At 40.6% G+C, this 24,287-nt stretch overlaps 1 long non-coding RNA gene across 2 annotated transcripts in view; it reads left to right on the top strand.

The window, feature by feature from the left end:
- The window catches only part of LOC143642669 (uncharacterized), an 88,214-nt gene that overhangs the window by 17,809 nt on the left and 46,118 nt on the right, over positions 1-24,287 (top strand). Inside the window, exon 3 of one of the 2 annotated variants that reach the window (XR_013155787.1) lies at positions 2,826-2,887. The exons of the other annotated variant lie outside the window; for it this stretch is intronic. This is a non-coding gene — a long non-coding RNA (uncharacterized LOC143642669). The remainder of the gene's footprint in view (positions 1-2,825; positions 2,888-24,287) is intronic. 2 annotated transcript variants of the gene reach the window in all.

Genomic DNA, 24,287 nt, shown 5'->3' with positions numbered 1-24,287 from the left:
ATAGAATCATCAGATCTCACTCCCTATTCTAGGCTCTGTTTATTTAGGTTGTTTAAATAAACTGGCCAGACAGGTTAAGTTGATATTGTGCTGCAGAAAATTTAAATTTTGGGCAAAATAAACATTCTTTCCTTTGGTCTCACACAGAATTTGAAATTTTAAAATACAGACAGTATCATCCTTTACCTTGAATTCTGATTTACTTTAGTCCCAACCTGATCAGCTTCATTCATATCTGTAATTGAAGTCTGATCTTTTTTTCATTTTTTTTAACAGTTGCTGTATGGAGTAATACTGACTTTCAGAGCTTCAAAATTCTAACTCTGAGTCTTAGACGTCACGCAGGTACCCAGGGAACTAACAAGTTATACACAAAAAGCACAGCATCTCAGAATTTAGAAATAACACTTAAAACTCAGGTATAAATGTCACTATTCTAAGAGCATACCATCAAAGCACTAGTTTTCTTATAAGCATTTTCTAAATGAGGTCATACAATATTTTTCCTTTTGCTTCTGGCTTATTTTGCACAACATAATGTCCTCATGTTTCATTTATCTTATTGAATTGTTTCATTTATCTTATTGCCTGCCTCACGACTTAGTTTCTTTCTGCAGCCACACAATATTCCATCATATGTATAAAACAGCTCATCCTTCTGCTCCTCAGTCGATGGACACTCTGGACACTTTGGCCACCTCCACCTGTTGGCTATTGTGAATAATGCTGCCACAAACATCAGTGTACAAATGTCTATTCATGTCCCTGCTTTCCGTTCTTCTGAGTATATTCCTAGTAATGAGACTAATCCTATGACAACCCTATATTTAGCCTCCTGTGGATCTGCAATGTTGCCCTCTGGAGGGGCTGCACCGTTCTACTTCCCTACCAACATGAACAGGTATACCACTCTCTCCACATCTTCTCTAGCACTTTTGTCTTTCTGCTTATGTGTGTGTTTAAATTGCAGTTTTTGCCAAGTTATATTCACATACCATATATTCTATCTGAAGTGTACAATCAACGTCTCACAGTATTCTCACTTAGTTGTACAATGATCCTCACTCTCAATTTTATGCAATTTTCATTGCTCCAAAGAGAAAAATAATAGATATCCATAGCCAACAAAAAAGAAAACCCCAAACACCCCATATCCCTGATCCCCCATCCTAGTTATTTATCCCTAGTATCTGTGTGGTACTAGTAAAGATTGCTGTTAAATATAGTCCATAGCATGCAATAGGTAATTTTTCCTAAATACCACTCAATTATTAATGCTTAATACAAGTGTCACCCATTTGAAATAGTTCATGCAAGGACTTATTTATAATTATAGCATTAATCAGTGAGATACAGGACTTTAGATAACCCCATTCAATCATATTCACGTTCAATAGGCACTAAGACTTGTATTTCCAATAACGAACTACCATCACCTCTTGGCAATGGCATTTTACAGTTGGGTGGAGATCGCAGCCAGCATCCTAGAGTCTGTGCTTCCTGCTGGGTGGTCACTGGGGGGGAGGCGTGGGGTTAATGGCCATGAATGCCCATTTAATGATTTTTCATTGCAAAACTATACAACAGAGCATGAGGCCCAAAAAGCTAAGTAATGACATGAAAAGTAATTCCACTAAACCTATGATTCAAGAAGCAACATACCTGGTACAGTAGAAGTAGAAATAGATTACTGGATTTCCAGCCATTCACTCAAAGCTCATTTCACTCCATGGAGAGTAGAAGGTAACACCTGCATCCTTTGTCACTTACTAGCTGTGTGTCATCGGCCAAGTCACCTAATCTTTTTGGCTTAGTTTTTTTCATCTACATAAAGGTATAATAATACCTCCTCTTCCTTCCTAGATTTACTGTAAGATTAAAATAAGATAATGCACGTGAAAGTGCATTGTAAAATACAGAGCACCACATAAATCTCCAAGCTACTAAATTTCAGATTCCAACTTTCTACAGTATTTATTGTCTCTCTTACTCTTTCAGTGCCTAATCTGATACTGGAGTAATTAGTTCCAGTTTGCCAGAGATTTTCCTGATTTTAGCACTAAAGTTCCTGCATCCCAGGAAATCACTTACTCCCCAGCAAATCGGGGTGGTTAGTTGCCTCCACTATAAGGAAATTACTTGAAAAGAATAAAGCTGACTGTTGTTCACATCTCCTTTTCATCATCCCCTCCCCAAGAAAGAGGCCACTAAGGCGTTTCCATAGGTCTGAGCTGTGTTCACATAAGTCTTCCTGAAGCAAAGGGGTTTTATGAAAAGGTTAAGCTGGGTTGTCACTGAGGGGAAGGAAATGGAGGTGAGTGCTTGGATTTAAGGAAGCCAAAGGTAGTTACCCACTGAGAGGTGGAGATTCCTCAAAACTAAAAGAAATGCTGGGAAGTGGGGGGTTACATGGTAGAGAACTGGTCCTCTCTTGCACACACAGAACCCCAAGTGAAGGAAAACTGGGTGAGTCTGCACAGGGTGTCCCATGAGCCATTGCAGGAGGGGAGAGGAGTTCACAGCCCTGAACCAGAGCCTTATGGCCAGAGGGTTCAGTGGCGATGAAAGAGGCCACCTCACATCAGCCCTCAGCTCCTGTCCACTTTTCTGGCATTGCATAAATCTAGAATCCTCCATCAGTCTTCAGGGTGGATCATGGATGCAGGTGCCCTTGGAATGACTGAGATTGAATTTCATGTAGCCACACATGCAGGTGGCTCTCAGTAAGTTATCTGGTATTTAAACAAAGTCAAGTAGCATTTTTTACACCTGAATGTTGTGAAATAAAAAGTGTCCCAACTATACTGCCTTGCTTTTTCATTTAGCTTGTCCAGATGGCATGTTCCTGGCCTGGACTGCGAGCTCCTTGAGGACTTCTCCTGTCCTTGTGAGTCGCTTTATGTACTTAGTATTCCCACCTGGGACCTCATTCAGGATTAGTAATGAGTTAATGCTCAGTAAAGATTTGTTAAATAGACTTAGTCATGTAAAGCATTTTCCAAGCCTGCCTTAGATTTACTGGGGGAACTCTTTATCACAGCAGTACAATTATTTCTAAAGTAGGAGGGGAGAAACTAACATTAAGTTGCAGAACTTTCATTTTCACAGGAAAAACATTTGAAGAAAGAAAAACGAAAACAATAACTTCCTCTCAAAATAATGCTTCTGTCTCTCACTATCACATCATAAAAGAAAGGGCAATTTAATAGAGGGGGGAGAGAGAGAGAAAGAGAGGTGGTGGAAAAGAGAGTAAGAGAGAGAGAGAAAGAGAGAAAGAGGACAGTCTCAGAATCAAGGGCAATCTCGTAAATCAAACATATTTCAAAAGCTCTTCTATATTGCCTCATTTCACTGCAGATCATTATCATATTGGCCCTTGGAAAACCACGGTGCACATAGAAGGAAAAAGCATAGCATGCTACTTGCATTATAAATACTTCTAAATTGGACATATCCTCTGCCACTGTCATTACTGTCTGGTATTTAGCGATTTATTACCAAGGAAACTGAGGGCTGGTGGGTATTCAGACCTGATTACAGACCTTTTCTGTACCTATCAGCAAGTCCTGATTTTCTCTTTTGTAAGAAGGTAGGACTCTATCTGAACCCAGAACCTAATGACGCCCAGCTCTGCTCTTTCCACCCCTCCTTTCTCTTCCCACTCACATCCAAAGATCTCTCTAGCATTTCAGGCACTTTCATAATCATGGAATTTTCAGTCTTGCTGAGATGATGTAAGATGGTCACTTTTTTTTAAACCAGTGCCAATAAAGCAATTATCCCTCCCTGAACTTCCAGCCAGCCTTCCGCTAGTCAACTCAATTCTTCAGTTCCAACCCACACACACTCCTTTCCACCAACTTCAGGAGAGCCAAAGGGGTGGTGAGGTCAGGCTCCTCCCACTGTGGCAATGACCTCCTGCTCTGCTGCAAATATAGCTTAACCCAAGACCTGTTGTTTTCTTTCCGCTGCTGGTGTCTTTGTAGTATAATCATGGACACGTAAGAAAACTTTTTTTTAAAAAAAGAGACTCAGTCCCATTTCTTTGGCTCCAACACAGTAGTTTATGGAAAGAGAAGACATGAAATTATACCAAAATAGTAGCTATAAAATAAATATCTTTATGAGTCTTCATGGAAGAAATATGATGAGAGGAGACTCCTGTAGCTCCAAAGCTATTAATGGCTGAAGGAAAACAACCTCAGAACTGGCCAAACGAGCTAGACTGCTTCCTGTGAATCATCGGAATTACAGAAGGCCTGTGATGGGCTGGCAGCATGCCCCAGCTCCTTCTTTCAGATGTGGGGAGCAGGCTCCTAAAATGGAGAGTTGCCACCATCAGTCATGGGATTCTTGGTTTTCAGCAGGGCTGGGTGCAAGAATTAAGATACCTGTCTTTGTGGTATGATTTTTTAAAAATCCATTTGCAAATGAAAAGATGAGTTTTATTAGTGCATTTTTAAAAATGTTGATAATCTTTCTCTTTTTTTGGCTATTATTCTCACTTTTAAAAATTATTTTATTACTTACTTTTTAATTTTTACAGACAAATACTTCCCCTTACCCACCCCCTCCCCATCCCTGGTAGCTCTGATCTGTTTTCTATCTCTGAATTTGCTCTTTCTAGTCATCTCTCTTTTTTTGAGGAGGGTGGGTACATGGACCTGGAATTGAGCCTGGGTGTTCTACTTGGAGGCAAGCATTCTACCACAGAAGAATAGTACACCTGTGTACCCTTCTAGTTATCTCTTATAAGTGGTGTCATTCAATATTTGTGCTTATGTGCCTTGCTTATTTCACTGAGCATAAAGTTTTCAAAGTTTCTTCCATAATGCAGCTTGTCTCAGAATTCCATTTTTTCTTATGTCTGAATAATATTCCATTGTGCGTATGTACTATATTTTGTTTATCCATTCATTTGTTGATGGACATTTGGGTTGTTTCTTCCTTTTGGCCATAAACACACCAATTTAGCTGGCTCTTGCTTCCACTGGGGAGGATCTGAGTTTTCCTTTGCCAAGAACCATCTTACTTGACAAATATTATGAACATCTATTTATTAAGAATTAAAATTCACCAAAATGGTTTAAGTTAGAATATTACATCAAACTTTTCTCTTACTTCTCTTAACTACCTTTTAACAATTTAGGTTTCTTGCTCATACTTTCACTACCCTGCTAGGCTCATTTTTTATTTGAAGTCTGTTCTTTTTTCTTATCTAGCTCTTACTCCCCTTCTCTATGTTAAGAACTAATTTGTAGCCAGAGGATCTTTTCCCTGTTTTTATCTTTTACTTTTACCTTTTTTTTCTTAGATTATCTAAAAAAGAGCATGTCACTACCCAATTCCCCTATCCCCTCAGTACTTAAACTGTCAGCTCCCCATGACTGTTAGGATAAAGTTCAAACCACAGGGCCTTTGTCTTATGACTTTGATCCAAGCCTCTATCTCTAGGTTAAGGTCTTGCCTGTCTGCTCAAGAAACTCACACTCTGACAACTCCAAAATTCTTGCAGTTCTCTGAAAAGACTGTTGCTTCATGCCTCTAAGCCTTCCCACATGTGGTCAGCTCTGTGCAGAAATCCTCTTCATCAGTCCCTTCCTTTTAAGTTTGCTCTGGCATCTCATCTCTGCTGCTTTGCTTATCTCTATCTCAGCAGTGACAATAATGACTGATTTACAGGGCTGTCTCCCTCCATTCAGGCTGTGACCCATTTGGTGCAGAGACAAAGGTAAACTACTTGGTATTATTGGCATCAGACATACTCTTGGTTACATAGTAGGTGCTCAGTGAAAGCTTGTTGCATGAATAAATAAATTAATGAATGATTATTGAAGTGTTCTCATTTTTGTTCCATACTTTAATTCTCAAGCATTAAAATACTTAATAGTTAATTGAAAACAATGCCTGCCACAATTTAAATGGGAGATCGGTTCTATAAAACATGGTACATCATAGAATTAGATTAAAACATTGAAGTCAAATTCCAAGAAAGTGAAAAATCCAGATACAAGGAAAAATGTGAACAGCAGTATCTATTTTATGAAAATGAATTAAAAAGGAACATGCCTGTATACATACAAGCATACGGTTTACTGAACCAAATGCAAATAGACTTTTACTTTCAATTTTATATTCTTCTGTTGCATTTTAGTCTTGCCATGTAGTTTTTTATAATAATTTTATATAAGAAAAATTTATATGACAAAATTGCATGATGGGATTATAAGCTCTTTTTCTCTCCTTTACACTTTTCTGCATTGAGTAAATATAAAGGATATATTAAAAAAAAAAACAATAGATATTAACGGTAACACTACCCTCCACACTGGCAGATTTTTTAAAATATTGCCTGGGAATACCCACTCCAACCCCCCATTCCCACCCCTGACAAACAGGCTACCTTTCCAATTTATAGCTTCAGTGAGATTTGTTTCCTGGATGTAGATTTCAGGACACACCTACTTCTCTCCTGCTCTCTGGCAATCTCCTTTAAAAACCTAAGGGCAGGAAAGATACATACAGTAGAGCAAGGGGTAGCATTAGCATCATTTTGTTTATATTGGGAAAGCAGGAGCTCTAAACTTACTCCATGGAACACAACACATAGTTCTGATTCAGCAGGTATGCCTGAGAGCAGAACTTCTCCTTTCAAGACTTGTAAGGAAATCTCAGGCACAATCAATGAAAAATAATCACGACTTCTTTCTTCGTTGCTGACCTGCATACCAAAGAATTCTTGTAAATGCCTTAAAAAGACTGTATTCCCTCCGTTCACACTTATCGTACACTATTCTTTTAACATCTTACAGCAAACTAAGAAAAGAAACAAGTTGGGGAATAATGTACAAAGTTATTTTTAAGGTGTCCATTTATCAACATTAAAAATAAAAATGATAAAGTGCAGCAGATAGATCAGGAGGCCTCCACTCCCAAAGATAGGTGGCAATGTCACATGCCACAGACATGAGACTTAAAATTAATTGCACTGTGACCAGAGGTGTCTGTGGTGGTGGGTCAAGAGCTTATTGACCCCATCTTCCCATTTTCTCAGGGAGAGCCCTGTTATCATCAAGATTCACTGCTGAGAAAAATATGGGATGTTTAGGGTAGGGAATCACAGTAGAAATGTAAAGATTAAGAAATACAATAATACCCTGCCCTGGGCCAAGAGACTTTGAGGAGAGGGAGGCACAGCACATATCTTTTCCCCTTCCCCACCCTAAGCTGCAGCTACTATCAAGTTGGTCACAGTGAAGGCATGGGATTTGTAGAAGACCCTAGGAGACAGAAAGAGAAAATTATAAACCAAGAGCGGTCTGAGCCATTCTACCACTGGACATGCATGGCTTCAGACATGCAAAATAGCCTTTGAGCTTTCTAGGGCCTTTATGATCTGAACAGAAATAACACTGGGGAAATCTTTAAAGCTATGGAGATTTGGGTCTCTGGAACCCAAACTCTTTACTTGAGCTGCTGTTTTCTGCTTTGTGGGGCACCTGTCTCAGTTTCCTAGTTGCCAAAACAAATACCATATGATGGGTTGGCTTAAACAATGGGAATTCATGGGTTCATGCTTTTGAGGCCAGGAGAAATCCAAAATCAAAGCATCATCAAGGCAATGCTTTCTCCCAGAAGATTTTGGTGCTTGGAGGGAGCTGCTGGCCATCACTGGGCCTTGGCTTTGCTGTCAAATGGCAATGTATATGGTAGCTGCTCCTGGTTTCTTCCTTACCTACAGGGTTCTGATGGCAGTCAGCTTTTGGATGTTCTTTCTACATTTCTTTCTCCCTGAGACCTTCCCTATAAGGCTTTCAGTAATCGGGAAGACCCATCCTGATTCAGCTGGCCCACATTGTAACTGAAGTAACCTTATCAAAAGATCCTATTTACAGTGGCTCAAACCCACAGGAATGGTTTAAGTTTAAGAACATTTTTCTGGGATACATAGCTCCAATTCACCAGAGGCACCTAGATTCTGATCCTCTTAAAGCACCAAGGTAAGGTCATGAAGACAAAGAACAAGGAGCGGCTTCTTCAGAGAAAGGCAGTTAAATGGACCTTCTCAGTTATCTGGAACATCCTAAACCCTACATTTTGGCAGACAGATGAGCTTGGTGGACAGAAGGCAGGAGGATAAGGAACTCCAGGATTGTATTCCCTCCGTTCACACTTAATGTGACCCTAGTGGAACCTTCCACGGTATTTGAGATTCCCTACTGAATAAACCATAATTTAAAGCTTTCAACTGTTCTAAGATTTAGGCAGAATTGTGTTAAAAATCAGATCCTAACCCAGGTTGAAAAGCATCTCTGTGATTTCTTTTTTTTTTTTTTAACATGGGTAGGCTCCAGGAATCAAACCCAGTTTTCTGGCATGGCAGGCGAGAACTCTGCCACTGAGCCACCATTATCCACCCTCTGTGATTTATTTTATAACTAATCTCAAGTTTATAAATTGGCATATAATCCTGGTTGTGTGACCTTGGTATACTAAGGAGCCTCTCTTCAGATGTTTCTTCATCTGTAATGTGAAAACAGAAGTGGAAGAATAAATCAGTGAGGATGTTTTTGGCTGCAATGAACAGAAAACTCCAACTGGTTTAAATAATAAGGACAAATATAAGCTTTCATAGGACAAAGTCCAAAGATGGGATGGACTTCAGAATTGGTTGCTCTGGTGGTTTGACAATTTTGTCAAGGATCCAGATGCTTTTGTCTCTCTATTCTGCCATCAGTAGCATCTCAAGCTGGCTTCTTTTGGGTTAAAGGATGGTGTATGAGTCAGGGGTCTCTAGAGAAACAGAACCAACTGGAGATATCTGTAAATATGAGATTTATAAAGGTGTCTCATTCAATCATGGGAATGGAAGTGTCCAAAATCCACAAGGCAGGCTGTGAAGCTGGCAGCTTCAATGAAGTGTCAGGATAAACTACACAGGAGAGGCTCATTGGCTAAAGCAGCAGTGAAAACATCTCTTTTCTTCCTTAAAAGTCTTTAACTAATTGGATTATCTAGCTTGTGGGAGACATGTGTTACTTGATTGCAGATGTAATCAACCACAGATGCAATCAAATAGTTGATGATTTAATGCACCAGCCTTCTGGTTTATCAACCCACCATGAAATATCCTTGCAACAAGGGGTCAGGCAACTGCTTGTCTGACCAACTAGGCATATTCATTTGGACAAGTTGATACCAGAACCTAACCATCACAGTCTAGCCCTTGTCAACTTGGAAGATACACACATCACTTTGAAACATGCTTAATTTCCAAATAGAACACAATGACAGGCATATGTTTCACCTAACAATACTCAACTGTCCTGTGTACAACAAGAACACACTACATCTCTCCAGAATAGGGTATAAGTCCTTAGGTAACATTCACTCATAAACTTCATATTCTATGACTTAAAAACTATAGCATGAACAATACTACTTATGTCATATGATAAGAGGAAAACAAGATATTTGCTTATGTACAAAGGCAAACATACTCATAACAAAACAGGGACGAAATATTCATAAAATCACAGTCTTCATTTCTGTAACTGGTCACTTAGTCATAGTTCATATTTTTCACTACCTTCTTCTACTACCCAGTCTATGTTTCCTTTATCCTCACCAAGCACTTCATTTGGCCATGTTTCCTTGCCAGGTAGAGTGACTCACAATTTCATTCCTGAAATTTCTGAGCCATTGGTAGTCCTGCTTGGATTGGATTGTTGCGATTTTCCATCGTCTTTAATCACAGGGCATGGTAGTACTAAGAGAGGCCCTAGGGGATCTCCTGTATTTCAAGAAAACTCTTCCTTACCTCCATTGTGTAGCTGTAGTCTTATTTCCCCTTGAGAGTCAGGATCAATCACCCCAGACAGAACAGTCATTCCCTTTCATACTCGTTGGTTCAGTGGCATAAGAAACCCAAAGTGGCCAGATGAAGTCTTAACTTTCACTTCAATAGAATCATTGTTGTCTCCTGGCAGGAGCACTCCACCTTTTTAAACTAAGACCTGTAGACCAGCAGAGCTTAACATTTCAGGGATAGGAAGTAAAAATTTTCCTTAGTGGATCACTAGGGGTGATAGTGAGTGGTGCCACTCCCATTTCTACCCCTTGATTCCTAGACCAATGAATCCTGGCTATGGGAGAGACAGTACCATAGAGTGGATGTTGATCCACAGAACACACAGTCTCCTGGAGAAAACTGCCTCAGCCATGTAAGGTATTGCCAACTGGTTGGCACCATAATTGGGTCTTCAAAAGGCATTCCAGATTCTATCAACAGAGCTGCCTCTGGATGATGGAAAACCTGATAAGACCAGAGAATTCCATGAGCATGTGCCCATTCCCACACTTTATTTGCTGCAAAGTGGATTCCTTGATCAGAAGCAATGCTGTGTGGAATACCATAATGGTTGGTGAATAAGGCATTCCATAAGTCCATGGGTGGTAGTTTTTGCAGAAGCATTGCATGTGGGGAAGGCGAACCAATATCTGAGGCACATGTCTATTCCAGTTAGAACAAATCACTGTCCCTTCCATGATAAAAGTGGTCCCCTTGTAATCAACCTGCCACCAGGTAGCAGGTTGAATACCTCGGAGAATGGAGCCATATCAGGGACTGAGTGTGAATCTCTGCTGCTGGCAAACTGGGCACTCAGCAGTGGCCATAGCCAGGTCAGGCTTGGTGTGTGGAAGTCCATGTTGCTGATCCCATGCATAACCTCAATCCCTACCACCATGCTCACTTTGTTCATGAGCCCGTTGGGCAATGGCAAGAGTGGCTGAGGAAAGAAGATGACTCGTATCCACAGGATGGGTCATTTTATCCATATGATTATTAAAACCTTACTCTGCTGAAGTCGTCCTCTAGTAAGCATTCACATGGGACACAAATATCTTCATATTCTTTGCCCATTCAGAAAGGTCTATTCATGTACCTCTTCCCCAGACCTCTTTGTCATCAATTTTCCAATCATGCTTCTTCCAAGTCCCTGACCATCCAGCCAAACCATTAGCAACACCGCATGAGTTAATATAGAAATGCATCTCTGGCCAATTCTCTTTCCAAGCAAAGTGAACAACCAGGTGCACTGCTCGAAGTTCTGCCCACTGGGAGGATTTCCCTTCACCACCGTCCTTAAAGGACACCCCAGAAAGGGATTGTAGTGCTTCAGCAGTCCTATTCTACTTGGTCCCTGCATATCATGCAGAACCATCTGTAAACCAAGCCTGAGTTTTCTCTTCCTCAGTCAACTGACTGGAAGGAACTCCCTAAGAGACCATAGCTCTGGTCTGGGAAAGAGAAGGTAATGTGGTAGGTGTGGGGGCCATGGACATTTGGGCCACTTCCTCATGTAACTTACTTTTGTTTTCAGGACCTGCTCGAGCCCTATCTCATATACCATTTCAATTTCATGATGGAATGCTGCTGTCTATGCCCAACTATATGGCTTGGTGGGTCAGACAGCATATGATAGGCAACTCGGGACTCATGGTAACTTTGTGACCCATGGTTAAGTATTTAGTCTCTACTAAGGCCCAGTAGTAGGCTTAAAGCTGTTTCTCAAAAGGCAAGTAGTTATCTGCAGTGGATGGTAAGGCTTTGCTCCAAAATCCTAAGGGTCTGCATTGTAATTCTCCTAAAGGGTCCTCCAGTCAAAGGCTTTAGACAGCATCCCTATTTGTCACTGACACTTTCAGCACCATTGTATCTGCTGGATGATATGGCCAAGTGGCAGAACAGCTTGCACAGCAGCCTGGACATTGTCGCAGAGCTTCCCTTGGTCTGGTCCCCACTCAAAACTAGCAGCTTTTCTGGTCACTCGGTAAATTGGCTGAGTAGCATACCCAGATGAGGAACATGTTTACTCCAAAATCTAAAGAGGTATTGTGCTTTTTTTTTGGTCACAGTAGGGGCCACATGCAAAAGCTTATCCTTCACCTTAGAAAGGATATTGTAACATTCCCCACACCACTGGACACCTAGAAATTTCACTGAGGTGGAAGGCCCCTGTACTTCTGTTGAATTTATCTCCTATTCCCTGACCTGCAAATGCCATATGAATAAGTCAAGAGTAGTTGCTATTTCTTGCTCACCAGGTCCAATCAACATGATATCATCAATATAATGGACCAGTATGATGTCTTGTGGGAGGGAGAAATATCACAGTTCCTGCAGACAAGGATGTGACATAGGCCTGGAGAGTTGATATACCCCTGAGGCAGGATAGTGAAGGTATACTGCAGGCCTTGCCAACTGGATGCAGTTTCTGGAGGTCCTTACTGACAGCTGTTGAGAAAAAGCATTTCCCAGATCAGTAGTTGCAAACCAGGTACCGGGTGATGTGCTGATTTATGCAAGCAACTATACTATATCTGGAATAGCAGCTGCAATTGGAGTCACTATCTGGTTAAATTTACAACAATCCACTGTCATCCTCCAAGTCCTGTCTGTTTTCTGCACAGGCCAAATAGGAGAGCTGAATGGGGATTTGATGGGAATCACCACCCCAGTATCCTTCAAGTCCTTAAGAGTAGCACTAATCTCTGCCATCCCTCAGGAATATGGTATTGCTTCTGATTCACTATTTTGCTAGGTAAGGGCAGCTCTTGCAGCTTCCACTTGGCCTTTCCTGCAATAAAAGCCCTCACTCCAAAAGTCAGAGAACCAATGAGGGGATTCTGCCAGTTGCTGAGTATGTCGATTCCAATTATGCATTCTGGAACTGTGGAAATGACTACAGAATGGGTCCAAGGACCCACTGGCCCTATTGTGATATGGACTTGAGCAAAAACTCCATTGATCATTGATCACCTGACCTCCATAAGCTCCTACTCTGACTGGTGGACCAGAGAGATGTTTAGAGTCTCCTGAAATTAGTGTCACTTCTGAGCCAGTGTCTAATAATCCCCAAAATATCTGATAATTTCCTTTTCCTCAATGCATGGTCACCTTGGTTAAATCCATAGGTCTCCTTAGGGAAGGCTGGGAGGAAGGTTAACAGTATAAATTTGGGGCAGTGTTAAAGGGCCCTTCCCCAAGGATACCTGGCTCTCCCCTCATTTGAGGGCCTCTGGTTCTGTAACCTGTCTCAAGTCTTGGAATTGATAAAGGGGCCGTGACTCTCTGTTTTTGTAATTCAAGTTAGACTTCTGTTCACTTGACCTAGAATATTCTGCTTATACAGCTCAATCAACAATTTAGTAGACTGTCCACTTATTTTACATCTAGGTACCCCATGATCTACTAATCAATGCCACAAGTCTCTGAGACTTAGATTATTTTGAGTCTGTTGTCCATTATGGTGGCCACACCCACCTCATCTATGGTTATTAATTGTCTCCACATGGCTTCTGCCAACTCAGGATCTGATGGTCACCATTGTGTTAAACATTTCAGCTCAGTGACAACAGTTCTTACAGTAATAGCTGACCCATGAGAAGGGCGACTTCAGAGCTCTTCAGGGTTGATGGAGCTAGTTTCATGAATCTATTTCTCAAGGTTCTAGTGAAAGATGTGTCCTCTGAACATTCCTGGAGTGTGTGAGCAGGTCTCCCTTGATAGGTCCGCTCCAATAGTCCCATCTCTTTAAGCCTCATCTACATTCTACCAGGGCAGTTCTGGCATTTCGACCTCAAGTAATGTCAGCCATCTTTTGATAAATGTTTCAGTCAATTATCCAAACAAACTGTTAATGCCCTTCCTAACCCTTCAAGCTACAACACTGAATGCAGAATCTCTGCTTAGTGGGCCTATATCAATAAGTTCAGCTTGATCCAACTTTATATTTCCTCCATCATTATCCCACACCCTTAATAGCCATTGCCACACATATTCTCTTTTTTTTTAGTTAAATTTTTTTTTTCACACATATTCTCTTGATTTCTGTCTACATAGATTGGAAAGTTCATGCAGTTCTTTTGGAGTATAGCATACCTCCTAATGAGTCACACTTCATACCTCACCTTTTGGGGCTTTTTGGGACTTTAGTCTAGTTATAGGTCTTGAAGAAAAGAAGGATGGTAAGGGTGGGTCATGAAAATAAATAGAAGTCTCTTTCAAGCCAATTGCCTCAGGGCATTCCACTGCAGTTTCATCTGGTGAAATAAAATTAGTTGCTCCAGACAGGAGTTAGGGCTGTTTCCCTGTTAATCTCTTTAGGTGGAGGTTGTATGGCAGGTGCCTCTGGGCAGATTAGAAGCTGGGAAACTTTTTCCTTAAGGCAGGCTGGAGGTTGGGAGGATCTCTCCTCAGGGAAGTCTATCTAGCAGTGTATCTAGCAAAGGTCGATCTAGCAAAGTCTCAGCAGATTCCAGGGAGTCCATCTCCCCATTGCCATCATTATCAAGCCATATATCTACTTCCCACATTTCAGGATCCCATTCATTTCGAATCAAAGCCTTTACTTTAACATCAGACACCCTGCAAGGTTGAGATTTTAGTTTATATTGTGCATATTCTACTTGCACAATGAGGCTCTGTAATCTGTTACCTGTAAATATGAGATTTATAAAGGTGTCTTGTGCAACCATGGGAATGGAAGAATCCAAAATCCATAGGGCAGGCTGTGAAGCTGGCAGCTCTGTTGAAGGGTCTGGATGAACTCCACAGGAGAGGCTCACTGGCTGAAGAATCAGTGAAAGAGTCTCTCTTCTTCCTTAGAAGTCTTCAACTGATTAAATTATCTCATTGCTAATCAAACTTTCTCTATTGATCACAGATGCAAACAGCCACAGATGCAATCAGCTGACTGATGATTTAACACACCAGCCTTTCGTTTTATCAATCCACCATGAAATATCCACGCAGGCCAGTGCTTGCCTGACCAGACAATTGGGCATCATCACTTAGCCAAGTTGACAGCAGAACTTAACCATCACAGATGGATGCCAGTAGTGTGCAGGCTCACCTCCTTTTTTTGCTACCACAAGTGGAAAAGTGAACATGGTTTCCTCTGGCTTTCTCTTAGGGATGTATAAGAGCTTTCCCAAAAGCCTTCAGCAAATATTTTCTCATGACCTCTTGGCCAGAATTGGGTTACATGCCATATCTGAAATAATTCTTGGGAAAAGGGATGATACTAACTTTGGACCAATTAAATCACTCCTGCACTCCCAGTTCAACTTGTCTTGATGTTCATGGGGGAGGCAGGATTCTGTTAGGAAGAAAAAATGGAAATGGATGCTGAGTTGGCAACTAAGTAACCAGGCTTTTCCTTCCAAGTCAAAGAATCAATCCTTCTCTCAGACACCGGTTACCACATCTGCATAACACCCTATTGAAAATGCTTTTGACTAGCTGTATTCAAGATTTTCTTGTCCTCTGACAAGAGTAGAAGAGCAGAGATTTTATTTATTTGCCTTTGCATCCACTGTATAATGAAAACACATATGTTTTGGCTATCACTTCTGAGAAAATCCTTTAAAATTTTTTTAAAACCACTTGAATTTAGGAAATAAAAGCAACTATGTAGATGGAAATACCTTGGTTTTTTAAGGTTTTTTAAAAGACCATTTACATACAGTTGTTTTAAAATAAACCCAATAATTGAGGGGCATTGGTGTGTCTACCTATTGTAAGAATGTCATTTAAAATTTCTCCAAGTTTTTATTTCTCCACTTAAGTGTAAAGATAATAATACCTGCCCTACCATGAGATAAGGAATGTAAAAGTATAAGGTGTAAACAACTAAAGAGATGCAAATTAACCTAACCAGCGCTTTGCTGTCCAATCAAAAGATTTATGAGAACAAAGACACTTACTCTAGAGACTTTTCAGAAAGAGAGGAAACTCTACAAAAGCACAGCAGAGTAGTGCATTAATGTGGACTTATTCTTCTTATATTCTTCCTCCCACGTTATCAGGAGGGCTTTTCATGCTTCTGTACTCACGGAATTATTCTGAGAAGAAAGCAGAGGCAGCCTGAACTCTTCCTGTCATTTGTTAAAACATAAGCTCATTGAAGATGTAACGGGAAGTGTCTCAGAAAAGGCTGGAAGGAGGTGGGCATTTTTGAAGATAAGAACAGGGAAGACAGTGAGAAGTATAGAGAGATCAGTGGATCCTATGAGCACTTGAGACCTGGTCGTGTCCCAAGAAAGTGACAAATCTCAAAATGGATAGTTTCATGGTTTACTTCAAGAGAGCAAGGTCCTAGCATAAAAACAGAGTGAGCCAACCTGCCAGGACCACTGCAGGCTTGGGAAAAGGCTAGGGTGACCAACTGTTCCAATTAACCTGTAATATGGTTTCCAGGATGCAGGATTCAAATCTGGGTCTCCGACATGGCAGGTGAGAATTCTGCCACTGACCCACCATCACACCGCCAAGGGCTTTCATTTTTAAAATAGGACAAAACATTCATATAGTTGCTTTATTTCCTAAATAAAGTACTAGAACATAATACTTTCAGGGCTAAAACCCAGAAAATTCTGGGGAAGCCAGGATGAGTTGGTCACCCAAGGAGGAACTAAGTGGCAACTATGATGGAATGAAGTTTAGTAAATCTCCTGATTTAGGGTCACATGTATGTCTTCTCCAATTGGGGGGTTACCTAGAGAAAGGGAGGGTATTTCAACCATGATTTAGTGCTTTGGAGACTCAGATTCAACATTAAGTTGTGTTAAAGGAGATAAATACTCTTTTATTTTGGTTTTTTGCTTTTGTTTTTTTTTTTTTGTATACCATACTTTGGGGATTGAGATTCATACCTAATACACAGGTTAATACAGATCCATGATCCCTTAACAAAACTTTTGGGGCCAGATATATTTTAGGGTTCAAAACTTTTTTGACTTTAGAAGGTATTACAGTGGATGTTCTTTATATTACATGGCAACCGCAATGCAACACCCCATAATCAAACACATCGATAGCTCTATTAAAATATTTACATTAAATGAATTAAACAGCCATAATTGGTTCAGCACAGTTGTGCTTTCAATGAGATCAGACTAGTTTAAGTTTTACCACCAAATTAGTTACAGCTTTCAGAAATACTACAATCTTAAAATTGTAGATAATGGGCTGTGACTGAATTTATAAATACTTTTTAGTATAAAGCCATGTCCTCAATTTACTATGATAGCAGATAAAGGATAAAATCTATCCCATGTGTTCCAATACTGAGTTAAGATTCCGGAGAATTGGTGAACTCAAGGTTTACCACACTCATAGAAGTTATCGCAGTCTGATATTGGAGTCAATAATGCCTTCAAATTACAATATAAAATGATATATGCAACATGTAAATGCTCTTTACACATGTTCTAGATAATTATTCAGACTACCAAGATGCAATTTACATGATTTAAAACAGCTTTCTGTAAAGGTCAATTGACACACTGAATTTGCTTGACCTGATAATGAAGAAGTAAGACATTTTTCCTTGAGTGATATTGAACTATAGGTGTCTGTCCAGGGTGATAACCATAGGGCTTTTGGCCAAAAAAAGCTTTGTTTATCCTCTATGTGGAAGCAAAGTCAAGGACACTGGTTTGCAAATTGCAGTCCAGGGCTCTAGGAAGCAAAACAACAATAATAATGACAATAAGATTTTTATTTGTAAGGCTAGAAGGTATGGCTATGTGAACACACTTAACTATGTGCAAGCACTATTATTCTCTGTTCTGATTCAAAACCATGAAAACTTAGGTCTTCAGGGCCTATAAAGTTGTACCAGGTGAGTTTCAATGTCTAAAACTTTGGTGCTTTCATTATTATTCTTCAACAAGAAAGATAGATAAGGTCTAATTTATTGAGTGTTTTGAAGATCAGATTCAACATTTTGAATCAGGTTCAATCCATATATCAGAAATGAATGGTAGAAGCAAAGCCTTGTTTGACATAACGCATTCATTTTCCTTTCCACAGGGAAAGCCATGGAGAAAAGAGAAGGTATAGACATTTTCTCTTTAATGAAACCAAGTAGAACATGGACCCAGATTGAATTCTCTGTCCGCATTTGCACCAATCTTATTTTGCCATGGAACATGCAATTTCTCTCCTAATCACATATGATAGTTTGTAAAATGAGATGCTGTGGCTAGGTTTTTTTCTTTTTCATTTCATGTGATTTTTCAAAGGCTTTAAAATCAATCTTCTTGTCAGAATCATTTACACTGTCTTTTGAGATTTCCTTGGTGTCAGGATTCAGCACAGTCATTCATTCCCATTCCTTCAATCTTGATATTCATGGCAAACTCGGTACATAGGCAGAAATCTAAAATATTTATGCATAGATGACACTATGCCTCTAATTATTGCAAATGAGACTCCTTGTCCTTTTCAAGGTATCTCCTCAGAAAGGGTGTGTGAAGTAGTCTGGTAATCATCTCTTTTTTTTTTTGCCAGCTCCTTTTATGTCTTTATAAAAACTCTCTTCCAGCTAGCTAACCAATGGCAAATGCATTTAAAATTCCCCATTGCCTCTGCTCTACTGCCTTTGCTTCTGGAAGCTGCTCAGCTTGATTCCACCATTTACAGAGCTCCTGGACCTGAGGGCTAAGCCCCAGGCTCTCTGGGAACCTGCAACTGGAGGAATCTTAATAACTAAATGATAACAGCAAAGGCTACTTTTCTCCTTCTCCATATTGGCTGATTTTTCTTTCCTTTTTGGTCCTTAGCTCAATGAAATAAGAGGACCCAGGCAATTATTTAATCCAATACTGTTCTCCTTGTCAAATTTCCCCCAAGGATTTCAGCTAACCCTAATTCAAAAAACACATACCAATTCTAGGCTCACTATTAAATGTAATGACTGATTTCATATAAGCCTTTGTCATGTGAGTTTGTATTTCTCTGCACTGTCAATCTATAATTGATCCCCATAAGTAAAATAATAAATCAGAGAAAAATAGAAAGTCATGCAGGAATGTGCAATTAAGAGTATGTTATATGGACTTTATTATTTCCTGGTATAAGCCCCCAAACCATCTACCCTTCAGCTCAAACTAAAATTTCTCAAATTATTGTTCATAAGAATCTTACTACAAATAAGAGACACTTAGATTTTCTTAACTAGTATGTGTGTCAACGAATGAATCTCTGCCCTTAAAAAGCCCCATAAACACTCAATAAATGATGACTATTTATTCTGTAACTCCACTTGGCACACTCAACACTGAAAATGAACTGAGAGAAATGAATACTTACAGACTTCGGTGTCTGTGGACCATGATAAGTTCTGTTCTTGGAATGGTGACTGGCAATACTTGCTAGCATTCTATCAGAATGCCCTCCATCTGACCAAGTTCTATGCATCAGAGTAGATGTGGCTTCTTCAGCAGGGTGACATTCAGTGTTCTCCTTTCTTTCCCACTGGAACCAGCAATTTCCTCTAGAGCTTTAGAGACAATGAGATCAGCCATCACTGAATCGAAACTAATAGGAAAATAACACTATGTCTTTGCATCTTCTACTTCTGACAAATCCATAAGTAGTATTACTTGAATTAGTTATGCTTTGAGTTTTCCCTGCAAACACAAAACATTTGGTGTTCTGTTTTTCTTTCTGTGAAGCAGAAAATTTGAACGTTCCCACCTGTTACCTGAAAATAAAATCAAGTCATCCATTTTCTCATAAAAACTAAATGAGATCAAGATCGTTAATTTAAGGCAAAATATTTATGTTGCAATAGTTACATCAATAGCAAACACATGTATTTAACATGAAAATCCCAGGGAAATGAAGCACCTGCAAGAAATTCCCCCAAAACATACTTTTGGAACAGCAATTTGGATAAACAAATATGATATTTAAGCTACTGTATGAGCTGCCACTAAGTGACTCCTCAGGTACCAATTTCTCAGTAGCTTAGTGCATTCACTACTGAGCAATGTCAAGAAGCTCTGAGCTCCAGTGTCCACTTTCTGCCAAGCCAATGGAAAACATATCAGCCCCTTGCTCTGAATGCACGAACTGGGAAATATTGCACTTCAAAGCTTAGTCTTGAGATTCATGTGACTAAAGAGTTAGAGCAAGAAACTTTGTTTTGTTATGGATGTATCCAAAGCACCTAGAACACAGAAGATGCTCAATGAATGAATGAATGATGACATATAGTATAGGTGGCTGTCACCTAATGGGTGGAGGACTTTCAAGATCATAGAAGACTAGCATGGTAAAGGGGAATTCCCTTGAACCCCAGTCTACCATTTCTAGCCTCCTGGAGTTGCTTCTGGCCTGTCCCACTCTCTATAGAAGAAAAAATGAAATTTTTCTTGGGTATAGGTTTAGAAGTAGAATTGCCTATTCAATGGGCGTATGCATGCTGTCATAATATACTGTAACTGTTTACATGTCTGTCTCCTCCAGGACTGACTTATTTATTAGGAATAGTAGACACACATGCTAGTTTGAATCTGTTATGTACCCCAGAAAAAGGCCATGGTCTTTTAATCTATTCCTGTGGGTATAGACCTATTGTGGGTGGGAAATTTTGATTAGGCTATTTCAATTGAGATGTGACCTACCTCATTCATGGTGGCCCGGAATCTTTTTATCCTTTATGAGGATAAAAGACAGAAAAAGCCCAGAGAGCTCAGAGAAAAACACCCAGAAATCTTGGAGGAAAAATCCTAGGAGATGCTGAGAGAGGACCCACAGAAGCTCCAAGAGGAGGTCACTGGAGCTAGCAGCTGAAAGCAATGAAACCCAGAAGTGAAGGACACAGCAGACACCAACCATGTACCTTCACATGTGGTAGAGGAGTCCCAGATGCTGGCAGCCTTTCTTCAGAGAAGGTATCCTCTTCTTAATACCTTATTTTGGACATTTTCACACCCTTAGAATTGTAACTTGTAACTTAATAAATCCCCACTGTTAAATGCCAGTCCATTTCTAGTATATTACATTTTGGCAGTTTTAGCAAACCAAAACAGCACAGAAGAAAAATAAATGAACTTTGAGATTGAAGAAAATGTTTAAGTATATAACACTCTATTAGTTAGGGTTCTCTAGAGAAACAGAATCAACAGGAAAAATATTCATAAATATAAAATTTATAAAAGTGTCCCATGGAACCATGAGAATGTAGAGTCCAGAATCTGTAGGACAGGCTGTGAAACTGATGATTCTGATGGAGGGTCTGCATGAACTCCGCAGGAGAGGCTCGCCAGCTGAAGCAGGTAGAGAGGCTGTCACTTTTAAATCCTCCTTAAAAGCCTTCCAGTGATTAGATTAAGCATCACTCAGTGCAGAAGACACTCCCCTTGGCTGATTACAAATGGAATCAGCTGTGGATGCAGCCAAAGTGATCATGATTTAATTCTATGAAATGTCCTCATAGGAACAGACAAGCCAGCACTTGCCCATCCGGACAAACAGGTACCACCACTTGGCCAAGTTGACACATGAATCTGACCATGACAGTTCACCCCTTGTCAACTTGGCAGCTATACACATCACCTTAAATTACACCTAATTTCTAAATAAAAAACAATAAAACACACATTTTTTTCTTTCACCTAATAATACTCAACTGTCCTGTATATAACTGGAAACACATTAAATCTTTCCAGAATAGGGTGCAGGTCCTTGGGTAATATTCATTCTTAAACTTGATATCTTACAACTTAAATAGTATAACAGGAACTAAACAACATTACAGTCCTTGGTTCTGTAACTCATCATGTGGTCATAGTTCATATTTATCACTACCTTCTTCCACTACCCATTCCATGTTCCCTTTACCCTCAGCAAGCACTTCAGCTGGCCATGGTTCTTTGCCTGGTGGGGTGACCCAAACCTTCATTCTTGAAGTTTCAGAGCCATTGGTAGTCCTGCCTGGAATGGGTTGTTGCAGTTTTCCACTGATTTTAATCACAGGACATGGTAGTACTAAAAGACGCCCTAGGGGATCTCCTATATTCCAGGAAAACTCTTCTTTACCTCCATTGTGTAGTTGCAGTCCTATTCCCCCTGATAGTCAGGGTCAATCACCCAAGCCAGTAATGAAATCCCCTTCTTGGCTTGTTAATCCAAGGGCATGAGTAGCCCAAAGTGACCAGATGGCAGTCTTAGATACCAGTTCAATAGAATCATTGTTGTTTCTCCTGGTGGAAGCACTCCCCCTTTTGGAAAAACTTGTAGACCAGCAGAGCTCAGGGTCACAGGGACAGGAAGCAAAATTTTTCCTAGTGGATCACTATGGGTGATAGTGAGTGGTGCCACTCCCATTTCCACCCCTTGGTTCCTGGACCCATGGATCCTGGCTATGGGAGAAACAGCACCATACAACAGATGCTGATTCAGAGCATACACAGCTTCCTAGAGAACATTATCCCAGCCCTTCAGAGTATTGCCACCTGGTTAGCACTGTAATTGAGTTTTCAAAAGGCCATTCTACCATTCTATCAATCCAGCTGCTTCTGGAGGATGGAGAACATGGTAAGACCAGAGAATTCCATGAGCATGTGCATATTCCCACGTTTCATTTGCTGTGAAGTGTGTTTCTTAATCAGAAGCAATGCTGCATAGAATACCATGATGATGGATAAGGCATTCATGGTGCCATATATGGGGGGCTGAGTGTGGGTCTCTGCTGCTGCACGTTGGGCACTTAGCAGGGCTATAGCCAGGTCAACCTTGGTGAGTGGAAGTCCGTGTTGCTGAGCCCATGCATAACCTCCATCCCTACCACCAAGACCATTTTGTTCACAGCCCATTGAGCAATGACAGGAGTTGCTGGGGAAAGAGGTTGACTGGAATTCACAGAATGGGTCATCTTATCCACTTGATTATTAAAATCTTCCTCTGCTGAAGTCACCCTCTCATGCACATTTACATGGGACACAAGTATCTTCATGTTTTTAGCCCACTCAGAAAGATCTGTCCACATACCTCTTCCCAAGATCTCTTTGTCACCAATTTTCAATTATGGTCTTTCCAAGTCCCTGACCATCCAGCTAAACCCTTAGCAACAGCCCATGAGTCAGTATACAAACAGACATCTGGCCAGTTCTCCTTCCAAGCAAAATGAACAACCAGGTGCACTGCTCGAAGTTCTGCCCACTGGGAGGATTTCCCCTCACCACAGTCCTTCAAGGACACCCCAGAAAGGGGTTGTAGTGCTGCAGCTGTCCACTTTCAGGGGGTACCTGTATATCGTGCTGAACCATCTGTAAACCAGGCCCAACTTTTCTCTTCCTCAGTCAATTCACTGTAAGGAACTCCCCAAGAGGGCATAGCTCTGGTCTGGGAAACAGAAGAAAATGTGGCAGGAGTGGAGACCATGGGCATTTGTGCCACTTCTTCATGTAACTTACTTGTGCCTTCAGGACCTGCTCTGACACTATCTCATATACACCATTTCCATTTTATGATAGAGTGCTGCTGCACATACCCAACTTTATGGCTTGTTGGGTCAGACAACACCCAGCTCATGATAGGCAACTCAGGTCTCATGGTAACTTGGTGTTCCAAGGCTAAGTGTTCAGTCTCTACTAAGGCCCAGTAGCAGGCCAAAAACTGTTTCTCAAAAGGAGAGTAGTTATCTGCAGCAGATGGTAAGGATCTGCTCCAAAAATCCAAAAGGTCTGTATTGTGATTCTCCCATAGAGGCCTGCCAAAGGCTCCAAGCAGCAACTCTATTTGCCACTTACACTTCCAGCACCATTGGATCTGCTGGATCATATGGCCCAAGTGGCAGAGCACCTTGTACAGCAGCCTGGACCTGTTGCAGAGCCTCCTCTTGTTCAGGTTCCCACCCAAAATTAGCAGCTTTTCTGATCACTAGATAAATGGGCTGGAGTAGCACACCCACATGAGGAATATGTTGTCACCAAAACACAAAGAGACCAACTAGGCATTGTGCCTCTTTTTTGGTTGTAGGAGGGGCCAGATGCAGCAACTTATCCTTCACCTTAGAAGGGATTTCTCGACATACCCCACACCACTGGACACCTATAAATTTCACTGAGGTGGAAGGCCCCTGTATTTTTGTTGGATTTCTCCCCCATCCCCTGACCTGCAAATGCCATACAAATAAATCTAGAGTAGTTTTCACTTCTTGCTCAGTAGGTCCAATCAACATGATATTATCAATATAATGGACCAGTGTGATGTCTTGTGGGAGGGAGAAATGATAAAGATCCCTGTGGACAAGATTATGACATAGACCTGAAGAGTTGATATACCCCTGAGGTAGGACAGTGAAAGTATATTGCTGACCTTGCCAGCTGAAAGTGGACTGTTTCTAGTGGTCCTTACTAGCAGCTCTGAGAAAAAAGCATTTGCCAGATCAATAGCTGCATACCAGGTACCAGGGGATGTATTGATT

The sequence above is a fragment of the Tamandua tetradactyla genome, chromosome 7 (genome assembly GCF_023851605.1).
Source record: "Tamandua tetradactyla isolate mTamTet1 chromosome 7, mTamTet1.pri, whole genome shotgun sequence".
Taxonomy (NCBI): Eukaryota; Metazoa; Chordata; class Mammalia; order Pilosa; family Myrmecophagidae; genus Tamandua; species Tamandua tetradactyla.
This window is presented reverse-complemented; position numbering and strand designations above follow the sequence as displayed.